Source organism: Gymnoscopelus microlampas, assembly GCF_963454915.1.
Source record: "Gymnoscopelus microlampas genome assembly, chromosome: 1".
In the NCBI taxonomy this organism is placed as follows: domain Eukaryota; kingdom Metazoa; phylum Chordata; class Actinopteri; order Myctophiformes; family Myctophidae; genus Gymnoscopelus; species Gymnoscopelus microlampas.
The window spans coordinates 22,339,149-22,352,338 of NC_139962.1; the positions used below are offsets into that span (position 1 = coordinate 22,339,149).

A 13,190-nucleotide genomic window follows, 5' to 3' on the forward strand; every position below is an offset into this window, starting at 1 on the left:
TACTGTACTGACCTACAAATGCTGACGTGTGCAGCTACAACGCGTTAACCCTAAATGTACATACTGTACGTGATACTGTACGTGATTTAACAATTTAACATTTCTTTCGTTATTAAAAAATAGCAGATCTACAAGCTCATAGCGCGGCACAGAGTGCCACGCTATGAGCTTGTAGATCTGCAAACATTTTTAACTCAAATCTTTGCTTCTGGGGGTTGCTACTTAATGTCTTCTAAATCCTAACCGTTTGTTTTGAAAACAAAACGTATGTTGCTTTAATATCAGTGGATCTCAAACTTTTTTCATGTCAAGGACCCCCAAAATGATATGTATTTGTCCACAGACCCCCCCATCTCAAAATATTTTGATCCAGGGACCCCCAAAAGCAAAGATTTGAGTTGTATATGTACATATATATTCAAAGATGTGCACACATTTTCACAATTATTTTTCAAAAATCAGATCTACAAGCTTGCATGTCGGCTATTTTTTTAAATAGCCAAAGAAATCTTAAAATGACACAGATGCGTTCCCGGTGTTAATGGATTAAAAAAAAGCGTGCAATCTGTAGGTTTTATGTCCTTTTCCGAGGAAGAGAGTTAATTGCCACTGTAACCCTGGTCTCGCTACCGCATGGGAGACCAAACATCTACCTACCACTCATACGAGAGGCAATCTGCCTTGGGACTGGAGAGTTAATCAATTCAATCTTTATGTCAGACTCAAGGGCCATATCACAGACAGATTAAAAAGCAAAACAACAAAAGAAAAACATCAAATCAGTACAACTACAGCTGCTCACAGTCTGTAGAGGCTGTTGCACCAATGTCTCATGGAAGAGAACCGAGTAGAACTCTTCACTGGGTTAATTAAAATCGTAATAATAACATGATTGTCAGACTCTTCAAGACGACATATGAATTTGTACATTCAATTTCTGCCAAATATTTCTGATAGGATCTTATTTTTCTTTTATATTAACCACTTGAACCCATATTCTGAGGAACATCAGCCGAAGCGAATCGAATCAAGTACTATTAGTATTGAAGGTTTAAGCTCATTCCGCCAGGTGGTGGAAAAAAACCCAAAAGAAAACGGAAACCACAAAGAAAATTGTTGTGTTTTGTTGTGCCAGGAGCTCTGTGTTGTGTCGTAGTTGGAGTGCTGAAGTGGAGGCTTTCACTCTGGCCGTCTGATCATGTTTTCCTGGCTGATTATTGGATTGGGAGAGAAATCCCAGCCCCGCCGAAGTACGTGTTTGACACCCTTTCAGAGCCATGCCCGGACCCTCACATGATGGACTCAGGGATTGGAGGGTCTTTTCCACTTTACTGTACATTCAAAGTGTGCACACCGTACTATAGTACTGTAACCACTTAACCCATTCGATCCGGGAACGCATCTGTGTCATTTTAAGATTTCTTTTGGCTATTCGAAAAATAGCAGATATACAAGCTCATAGTGCGGCGAGCTTGTAGATCTGCTATTTTTTTTTTTTTAATGTTTTGCAAATCTTTGAATGTATGTATTTTTAAAGCGAACATTTGTAACTCAAATCTTTGCTTCTGGGGGGTCCCTGGAACAAAACATTTTGAGATTGGGGTCCGGCGGTCCACGGCCAAATACATATCTAAAAAAATGTTCTAAATCCTAACAGTATGTTGCTATATCAGTGGTGCTACAACTTTTCCATGTCAAGAACCTCCAAAATGGGGAAATTTGGCAGAAATGGCAGATGTACAAGCTCACAATGCAATGTGACGCTTTGTGAGCTTGGTGTAGAGGGGAAAAAAGAATGGTCAGCCTGGAATAGACCCATGGGGGTATACTGTATAGGGTTTAATTGGTTAATAACTAGAAGTGTTTAATAACTCTCCACCATGCAGGCTTACCCAGGGCTGTGTAACCACGTTGTGGGTTACACATCAGGACCCAAGGAAGCTGTGAGGGTAAATAGCGTTTGTATATTTTAATATCGCGCCTCTTATGGTCAGAAGTGATTTAGGAGGTGCGCTCTCTAGAGGCACCTCAACATGTGATTCCAATTTGGGATTGATTGGATGTTGCGTTCATGGTGGAAAAAAAAGAAAAACCTGTTTGGAAGTAGTAAATCAAATACAATTAGCAGTCATAGTTTAAATTGTGCATGTAATCTACCTTACAGCCATCAAGCCCACTGCCTCCTCCGCCACTCTGTAGTTTATGGAATAAAAGAGAAGCCATTCACATTAAACAAAGCTATGCGAGGACACACCTCTAATCTATGTTGTTTCCAACATAGATTCCTGTTTTCCTATTATTATTTTTTTCACTGTCCTAATTACATCCGTGAAGGCTGTCAGGTGTGTGTGTGTGTGTGTGTGTGTGTGTGTGTGTGTGTGTGTGTGTGTGTGTGTGTGTGTGTGTGTGTGTGTGTGTGTCACACACACACACACACACACACACACACACCCAGACACTGTTCAGCCTCATTCATGTGTGTCTGGGACACACATGCTGCTCCGGATAAACACACACTCCACACATGCACTGATTTATGGAAACTCACACATACGGCATGCAACTACACGCACGCACATGCACAAACAGACACATGTATGCTCTCACACACACACACACACACACACACACACACACACACACACACACACACACACCAGAGTTTGTTGTTTTGAAATACTCATTTGTTTTTCTATTTGGTGTCTAATTCCAGTTTATAGATTTAGTTTGTTTCATTAATGCATAAGTAGTTTCAGTTTAAGGAATTTACTATGTTTTTTTGTTTGTTCGTTTTTTTGTTTAAGGTTTTCAGGTATTATGTAGAAAGCGTTGATTGATAGAATCTGATAAAGGTAGGATGAAAGACTGCCTCACTGCCATCAGATATGAAGGTGGAAAAACAAAAACAAAGATGGTTTTACATGCAACTCTATCTAGTTTTAGTTTAGTTACATTTTTTTTTCATGTCTTTTTTTCAGTTATACACAAGAATGTCTCTTTCAGTTCAAGTTTTAGCCTTAGTTTTTATTTAGTTAACACACTCTATCTCTCACACTCTCTGTCTCTGTGTGTCAATCTCTCTCTCTCTCTCTCTCTCTCTCTCTCTCTCACACACACCCATGCGCCCACGCACACACACACAGAGCCTGTCTGTACTCACTTCCCCAGCGTGCAGACATGACCATAAACCAATCAGCAAAAGCCACCACACCGTCAAGTTCTTGCAGCTCTCTCTCTCGTGTCTCTTTGAATTGTGAAATAATAGTGTCATTTACAGCCGTGGATGCATTCAGGCCCGGCTGGGATAATTACCTGTTAGCTCGTCGCTTACACCACAGATCTGCACTTTCATGTGGTCCTTAAGATCTGATGCGGTTTGCAGAAAAAAATGAAGCCGTGTAGCTGGTTATTACACAGGCCTCACGCTGCTCCTGGAAACAACAACTTCCTTCCCAATACATTTCATGTTTCCACTGAGCTGTGGAGCCGGCGGGTGGATTAGCTTCAGGTTGTAAACGGAGGATGTTTGTAAAGGCAACAGGCTCGTTGACAAGTGTCAGTTCTGTGGCTGGGTTTTCAGGAAAGTCTTTGTATTCCTTGAGTCATGGAGATTCATGATTTTGAATTACCATTACTTCATTCTTTTTCAGTAAAAAAGAACAAGAAAATTACTAGTATACTTACTACGGTGGTGGTAAAAATCCGGAATTACAAATTTACTTGAGTAAAAGTACAAAAGTATTGGTATCAGAATGTACTTAAAGTACCAAAAGTAAAAGTACTAAAATGTTTGAAAATAGCAGATCTACAAGCTCACAACGCGTCGCGATGCGACGCGTTGTGAGCTTGTAGATCGGCTATTTTCAAATTGCCTATGTATAAAATGGGGCTGAAGTGGTTAATGTATGTGTTATAATATAATCATTTATATCTGCAAAGTAACTAGTAAATAAAGTTTTCAAATAATTGTTGTGGAGTAAAAGTACAATATTTGCCTCTGAGATGTGGAGTGGAGTAGAAGTAAAAGTATAGACAATTGGAAATACTCCAGTAAAGTAAAAGTACCTCAAAATTGTACTATAAATACAGTACTTGAGTAAACGTACTTAGTTACTTTACACCACTGCTAATATAACAGATGTCCCATGCCGCAATGCGACATGTTGTGTGATCTACAAGCTCCTAGCGTGGCACTCGGTGCCGTGCTATGAGCTTGTAGATCTGCTATTTTTGAATAGCCAAAGTATAATAAGATAATAATAAGATAAGATAAGATAATGGTTAAAGTGGTTAAAATGGCAGATGCTTCCCCGGTCTTAATGGGTTAATTTAGGAAGAAACGCAGAAAGTTAAAATATGCAGATAAGTGGTTTACCATTCATGTACTTCAGTTTATGGTAGGAGGCTGCTTTTGAAGCCAGAATGCATGTGCTGCCATGCATACCTTCAAAAGGTGTTTGTCATTTCCTAGATAATACTTTTACTTTCTAGCTACTGTTCTAACTTCCAATATTCTTTGAAAAGAATCCTATAACGGGATAGGCCTACCAAATATGAGTATTATGCACCATTAAACAGCCACACTGCCTCCAACAATAATATTTGATACCTTTATAGATTTATGTTTTTGGGGTCAAGAAAAAAAAAAAAAAAAAAATCTTTGTCTAATGACAAACTGAGCCACAGGCAAAAGAAACTGGTGACCACATTGTACCAAGTTTATCTTTAGGCATGTGACACGCCTTAGAACACAAGCTGTGTCACGTCATGTCCCCTGAGTATGATGTAAGAGCAAAATGGCCGCCATGGAACCAAATGGAACCAAATGGAACCAAATGGACCCTTGTGGGTCCATTTGGTTCCATTTGTACACTCCCAGAGTTACATACCCGTAAGAGGCCATTTGGAACCGCCTCAAGGAACCATGAGGGTCCTAGCCTGGTTCCAGACGAATCTGCCATTGAAATTTGCCCTCGGCAGATTAGGTCTGGCCCCTCTCAGTTGAGATTTGATTTCTCTCCCTCCGAAGTTGTGAGGGACCAATCAGGGCCCAGTATGCAAACATGGGTCGGGTTTATCTCCAGAGGCTTTTTTTTTTGTCCGCTCCTTGGAAATGCACGTTCCATACAGAGATTCCAGACTAATATCTACGCAGTGATATTAGTCGGGCCATGCCAGGCTATGAGGGTCCCTGGACCCCAACTTTAGACCCACTGGTGTAGCAGAGTGTTTCCAGTGAGCCAACATGCACAACATCAGCACCCTGACTCTGTTTGACCAGAATGGAACAGAGCCTTCATTAGTATCATTGGCAACGCCTGTGAATTTCTTCACACTATGGCTGCTGTGCGTAGAGCCTATTGCATGAGATTGCAATTATCTCCAAATATCTTAAGATACATCAGTGTTGTGTCTACAGACCTCTCAATACATTTTAGTTTGTACTTGTGATGCATGGCACACTAATGCTCCATTCATAGTCGGTGGTGTCGCTTGCTGAAAATATCTACAAGCGTTGCATCACGGCATATCTCAGATATTTTCGGTGCTCTCAGACCAACTCAGAGATCTGTTTTGCTTTATTTCCTCTCTGACCAAGTTCACCTTAAAAGGTTCGGTTGCTGGTATCAACGTTGATTGATTGATTGATTGATTGATTGATTGATGTTTTAATCACAAAAATACACGTTGCTGTTGGGCAAAAACCTCTTATCTCCATATTTTAACTTTTAAAAATATTAATATCCATATACATAGAAATGACCATACATTTACACATACAGTACTGTATCTGTCAAAAGGATAAAACACCAAAAAAGTTCCATTGTGGTCCTTTGAGTGCAAATGTGTGTGTAAACTGGGTGCCATGTGTTTGGGTTGCAGAGACATACAGAAAAATATCATCAATAATAGATTGATATTGTTAGCTTCAGTTAAGTTTTTTTTTACACACATGAAGACATGACTAAACAGAGTAGTGTGACACTTCCTTTTAGTCACTGGAATAGTGCGGTTGTGTGTGTGTGTGTGTGTGTGTGTGTGTGTGTGTGTGTGTGTGTGTGTGTGTGTGTCTGTGTGTGTGTGTAGGAAGTGACCTTGTGCACCCATCGTCCCCTTAAGCCTCTTAGCCAGAGTCACAGAGAAGTCACACCGTCTGTTAGTGAAGGAACAGCACTGCTACACTCTCTCTCACACACACACACACACACACACACACACACGCATGCATGCGCGCGCACACACACACACACACACACACACACACACACACACACACACACACACACACACACACACACACACACACACACACACACACACACACACACACACACACACACACACACACATCCATTTAGTCAGTCATTTCCTTGTCGTTCATTCATGCTGGATCCAGACACACTTTGACTCAGTCCTCTCTGCTTGAGCTCTGCTATACTATAATGAGGCAAACGCACACAACATATGCAAACCCACTTTGTCATGCTCTGTCTGACACACACACACACACACACACACACACACACACACACACACACACACACACACGCGCATACACGCGCACACGCACGCACGCACGCACGCACGCACGCACGCACGCACGCACGCACGCACGCACGCACGCACGCACGCACGCACGCACGCACGCACGCACGCACGCACACACACACACACACACACACACACACACACACACACACACACACACACACACACACACACACACACACACACACACACACACATTCTAATGCTGGGAACAGTGAAGTACTTAGCCTCAATGGCTTTTGTTTTAGCTCATTAAGACAATGCTGATCTAGATAAGCGCCTTGTTTACCAACAGATCTGTATAAATTATTTTCTAGAACGTCCAGGAAGGACTATTTCTGTCCTTCTGAGAACCACTATTCTTTAACCAGTTAATGCTCAGAGGTTTAGGTTAGTTACCTTGCCATGATGTAGCTCCAAATATGGCAGAGATATGTTGCTTCATTGCTCCACTGATTAGCGATTGAAATTTGTTTCCTAATTGTTTCACTGTGCATTGCACAGTGAATCAGCTCTCAAAGTCACACTTTTGTTACATAAACGGCAGTGGTGGAAAAAGTACTACATTTTACGACACATTGTGAGCTTGTGGATCGGCTATTTTCAAAAGGCTGAAATGTATATAGGGCTGAAGTGGTTAAGGTATGTTTTGGAATAATAATCTAATTCTAAAAAGTAATGAGTTACTAGTTTTCATATAATTGTAGTGGAGTAAAAGTGCAATATTTGCCTCTGAGATGTAGTGGAGTAGAAGTAAAAGTATACAAAATTTGAAATACTCCAGTAAAGTAAAAGTACCAAAATATTTTACTTAAGTACAGTACTTAAGTAAATGTACTTAGTTACTTTACACCACTGTTAAACGGATGGAAACAAAGCAGATTCTGCCAATATATAACATGACAAAACCCAGCAAATTGGTGAACTTCTTGTTAGAGTGTGGGTCTTCTTCCTAACACAAATAGCTAAATCAACTTCAATTTGATGTTTAAAAAAGTAAAAAATGCCGTACTTGACTTTGTCAAGTACGGCATTTTTCTTATATTGGCCGTAAGGTAAATCTTATTTGTTTGTGTTCGTTTATGTGCAAAAAGAGTGACTTCGAGACATGTTTTACTGTGCAATGAAAGTCAAAGTAAAGAGGAGACTATTCTGGAAAATCAATATTTCAAATCAACAGAGCAAGACATATATTTGGAGTTACATCATGGCAACCCAAACCACTACCACAGTGTCATATGAGCCCGTTTGGATTTCTCAGCTCATTCTGAACACGAAGTAGCCTAGTCAGTCTGTGTGTGTGCATCTCACATCTATAGTCAGTCTATCTATGTACATCACAGTTAGTCAGCCTGGGTCTCATATATCACAGGCCCTACACAGTAAAAGTCTGTACAAATGGAACCCAATGGACACGGAGGGTCCATTTGGTTCCCTTTGTACATTCTCTGGAGTTAAATGAACACAAAGTATTTTACTGTCTCACCACCTCTTCACCCCTTCAACCGCACTTGGGTGGCCATGGGGTCAAGATTTGACCCTGTGTTTAACCCCGCACACAAGCGCGCGCTAGCATGCTTGTGTGTGTGTGTGTGTGTGTGTGTGTGTGTGTGTGTGTGTGTGTGTGTGTGTGTGTGTGTGTGTGTGTGTGTGTGTGTGTGTGTGTGTGTGTGTGTGTGTGTGTGTGTGTGTGTGTGTGTGTGTGGGATCGTATCAGGTGGCAAGCATCCGGTTTGTAAATTGAAACCATATAGTAAGTGACAGTTGACAGTTCATATGCATGGCCGCTAGTTTAGCTATTTCCCCCATGTTTTCCCCCCTTCTGGCTACAGAAGCAATAACTCTCTATTCAAGCGAATGGGTTTTTAGCCGGACTTTACGCTTGATTATATTACCGTAATAAACATTGGCATAAATACTTTATGCTTTCAAAGTCTTCTTTCAATTACCATGACATGCGTTTCGTAAATTATGGTGTCTTTTTGGGGACAGAAGTTCAAAGATGGCGGATTTGAATTTGCCGAAAAGGGGGCCTCAAAACGGTCTGTAGAAACCAATAGGGCCCCTGTTGTCCATATCATTTTTTTTGTCTATCGATCGTATCCCAGCAGAGCATTTGAAACACACGCACTCACGCGCGCGCACACACACACACACACACACACACACACACACACACACACACACACACACACACACACACACACACACCCCGCATCACCAAAATGAGAAGTTTAGCAGTAATCACACTGTGCTCCACTGTACTACACATGTATTAGGAGGAATGTGATCTCCAGAAGCGTTGGGGGAACCATGGAGCCTTGTTGAGCCCGGTGGCATAAACTCTGCTGCCATGTCCTCAGAGTCAGACACAAGCTCTTCATTCAAAGTGGAACACTTAAGGCTTTATGGAGACGACACAGCCTTTCCTCACCACCCAGCCTGCCCACTAGACCAGAGAGTCTCAACCTTTTTTCATTTCAAGGACCCCCGGTTTGATATCGTTGCTGTCGGGCAGAAACCTCTTATCTCCATGTTTGACCTTTTTGTATTTTTTTCGTAAATTAACACCCTACTTGATCATATTCAATGGCTATTCAAAAATAGCAGATATAGTTTTATTTTTCAAAAAACGTTAGGATTTAGAAAACATTTTCAAGAATCGCCTCAGGTCTCAATGGGTTAACCATGAGAATGTACAAATGGAACCAAAAAAGGGTCCGTTTGTGCACTCTCAGAGTTTCAGACCGCTAAGGGTCCATGGTTGAGCCCATGTAGTATATATCATTGGTTCTCAAAGTGGGGTCCGGGGACCCCCAGGGGTACTTGAGGGGGTTCCAGGGGGTCCCCAGCTAGATGATGGACAGGAACCAAATGGACCCTTATGGGTCTGTAACTCTGAGAGTGTACAAATGGAACCAAATGGACCCTAACGGGTCCATTTGGTTCCATTTGTACACTCTCAGAGTTAAATTAACATTGGTTTTACAATGTGAATTGGGGTCCCAGAGGTATAAATGCCATTAAATGGGGGTCCGTAGCCTAATGCATGTCAAACTGGGGGTCCTTGAAATTAAAATGGTTGAGAATCACTGCTAGAGAGCCGTAAAAACCTTCTCTTATTGGGGTCCCTGGCTTATCTTTTCAAATGGGGGTCCGCGGGCTAATAAGTGTCAATTAGGGGGTCCTTGACATGAAAAAGTTTGAGAACCACTGGTATATATGATATGATATAGATATGATATGATATGCCAGAGCTGCCATATCCTCAGATACAAGCTCTTTATTCAAAGTGGAACACTTGGAGCTTTGTGGAGAGGACACCACCCGGCCTGCTCACTACAGACACCTCGGGGGACTCGTCCTTGTCTCACCTATAGCCTCTTGTAAACATCACACGTTGCATTTGTATTCCCATCGCTCCGTTTGACCTCGCTTGGCCCCTCTGGCTCTGCTGCTGCTTATACTCCACTGGGGAACCGTCTCAACAGCAGAGAGAGAGAGAGAGAGAGAGAGAGAGAGAGAGAGGAGAAAGAGAAAAGAGAATGCGGACCGTCTCAGAGAGAGAGAGAGAGAGAGAGTGAGAGAGAGTAATAGAGAGAGAGCTAGTCACCTGGAAAGTGAAGTAGGGTTTAAACCATTCAATCCGGGGAACGCATCGGTGTCATTTTTAGATTTCTTTGGCTATTCAAAGATAGCAGATCTACAAGCTCATAGCACGGCATTATTTTTTAGAAAAATCTTGAAAATGTGTGCAAATCTTTGAATCTATACTTTTTAAAGCGAACGTGTGCAACTCAAATCTTTGCTTCTGGGTGGTCCCTGGAACAACATGTTTTACAAATGTTCTCTTTAAAAAAATACATATTCAAAGATTTGCTCAAGATTTTTCAAAAAAATAGCAGATCTACAAGCTCTGCTACGAGCTTGTAGATCTGCTATTTTTTTAATAGCCCGAAGAAATCTTAAAATGACACCGGATGCATTCCCGGAGTGAACGGGTTAATCACATTCGCTGCAACACACCGACCTGGACGGACAATAATTGCTCTCCGAGAATGTCAATATTTTGAAACCAAGCATGCACCTCTGTGCCGACGCCCACTCACACGTTTTTCCTCACAATGCACACGTGTTTCCAGGAGCCTTAATTGTGACCAATTTATTTTAAAAAGCCTTTTTTCCCCCAGCTTTCGGAACGGGCGACAAAATCCACATTCACGTCTCCTACCTTTCTCTTCACCCACTCACACTAAGAGTGTTTTTTTTTTTTTTACCTCAGTTTTTCTTTCTCAAATTTGTTTTTTGGGGGGGGGGGGGGGGGTTCACCAAACATTGACACAGCGGTGTGTGTGTGTGTGACGCAAGCCCACCGGTGTCGGAAGAGCCGCGGGGTCAGCCCGCCAGCTGTGGGCAGGCGGGGCAGGGGTATTGCCGCCGGGTCCTGGGGGTGGAACCACCAAATGAAAGACCTTGTTCTCTTCGGTTCCCCTCAATGGGCTGCCACACCACGACCTGAGGCTGTGGAGGTGTGGGCTGGGAGGCACGGAGTGTGTGTGTGTGTGTGTGTGTGTGTGTGTGTGTGTGTATTACTATACTTGTGAGGGCCAAATGTCCCCACCAAAGTTGACACATTTTCCTGGACCTCACAAAAGAAACGGTTGTTTTATGGTTAGAAAAAGGTTTGTGTTGTTGGGCTTATAATTAGAACAGTCAAGTTTGGGTTAGGGTTATTAGGTGGTGTTGTGCACATAAAATAGCAGATCTCCTCGTGTAAAATCGCCCTGTGAGCTTGTAGATCAGCTATTTTCGGCGTTAGGCTTAAAAATGGCAAAAGGAAATGATAAGAATGTAATTCATATAAAATCGCTGTCTTAACCCATGAAGACCTGGAACGCATCTGTGTCACTTTAGATTTCTTTGGCTATTCAAAAATAGCAGATCTACAAGCTCATAGCGCGGCAACCGGTGCCGTGCTATGAGCTTGTAGATCTGCTATTTTTCGATTGAGCTGGTAGATGTGAGCTTGTAGATCTGCTATTTTTCGATTGAGCTGGTAGATGTGAGCTTGTAGATCTGCTATTTTTCGATTGAGCTGGTAGATGTGAGCTTGCAGATCTGCAATATTTCTGATTTTTTTCAAAAAACTGTTAGGATTTAGAAAACATTTTTAAGAATCGGTTTTAATGGGTTAAAATATTGACGTCCTCACAACTATAGTAATATGAACGTGTGTGTGTGCGTGTGTGTGTGTGTGTGTGTGCGTGTGTGTGTGAGGGCAGCCATGCCGCCATGCCCCGCGCCAAGCACAACATTCCAACAGTGGTGGGCTTGTGTGGCTTGTGTGGGATGTTTTTCTTGTCTCTTTCTGTCCATTCTGAGGAGGAAAGCCTAGCGTCCCAAACCCCACCCCTCCCTCTCAACAGTAATCTCCCTCACCTGTCTGAATGGCTGGGCCGGGGGGGATGCCCGCCATGCGTGGGTGAAGGGCACACCGCGGGCACCAGAAGGACGCCGACGTGCCAACCCAGGGCTGGCACGTCCTCTGAGGGGCCGTTGACATTTTCACTGGCCGTGCGGTTTCTTTTTTTATAACCAGAGCTTGACCAGTAAAAAGGTGTTTTACTGTAAATGACCATAGTATACGAGAGAGAGAGACCCCACAGCATGAGGTAGAGAGACGTGTCTGGGTGTTGCTTTTTCTACGTGGCCTTTCAGTTTTGTTTGCCCTTGTGTGGTACTGCGGTGTGCCACGTGTATTTGTCGATTCATTTCACCTTTTTCTTGTTTTAACCCATTGAGACCTGAAGCCGATTCTACATGTCTCCTAAATCCCGACAGTTTTCTGAAAAACGTATGTTTGTATATCAGTGGTGCTCAATCTTTTTCATGTCAAGCACCCCCAAAATTATATGTATTTGGCCACGGACCCCCATCAAAATATGTTGTTCCAGGGACCCCCCAGAAGCAAAGATTTGAGTTAAAAATGTTCGCTTTAAAAATATATATATTCAAAGATTTGCACACATTTTCACGATTTTTCAAAAATAGCAGATATACAAGCTCGTAGCACGGCACTCCTATGAGCTTGTATATCTGCTATTTTTGAATAGCCCAAAGTGTAAAATAATGCTTTTTAGCTCAAATCAAAAAATGACACAGTTCCAGGTCTTAATGGGTTAACCCTCTCTCTCTCTCTCTCTTTCTGTCTCCCTTGATTTATACTCTCACAAATACATTTATACTTATACTTTATCACAGTGGTTCTCAAACTTTTTCATGTCAAGGACCCCCAAAATGATATGTATTTGGCCACGGACCCCCATCTCAAAATGTTTTTTTTCCAAGGACCCCCCCCCCCCCCCTAGAAGCAAAGATTTGAGTTACACATGTTCGCTTTAAATATATATGTTCAAAGATTTGCACAAATCTTCAGGATTTCTGAATAGCCAAAGTATAAAAGGTCAAAGTGTTTGAAATGATTGTGACGCTATATTAACACATTTTGCTAGGGACCCCCTGGAACCTCCCCAAGGACCCCTGGGGGTCCCCAGACCCCACTTTGAGAACCAATGCTTTATCACACGGCGGTGCCACTGTAGATCTGCTATTTTCAGCGAGCGACACTGCCATACGACGAC

General features: G+C 42.3%; 1 protein-coding gene across 3 annotated transcripts in view; it reads left to right on the forward strand.

Moving 5' to 3' along the window:
- The window catches only part of nfatc3a (nuclear factor of activated T cells 3a), a 144,474-nt gene that overhangs the window by 70,599 nt on the left and 60,685 nt on the right, over nt 1-13,190 (forward strand). The window lies entirely within an intron of this gene.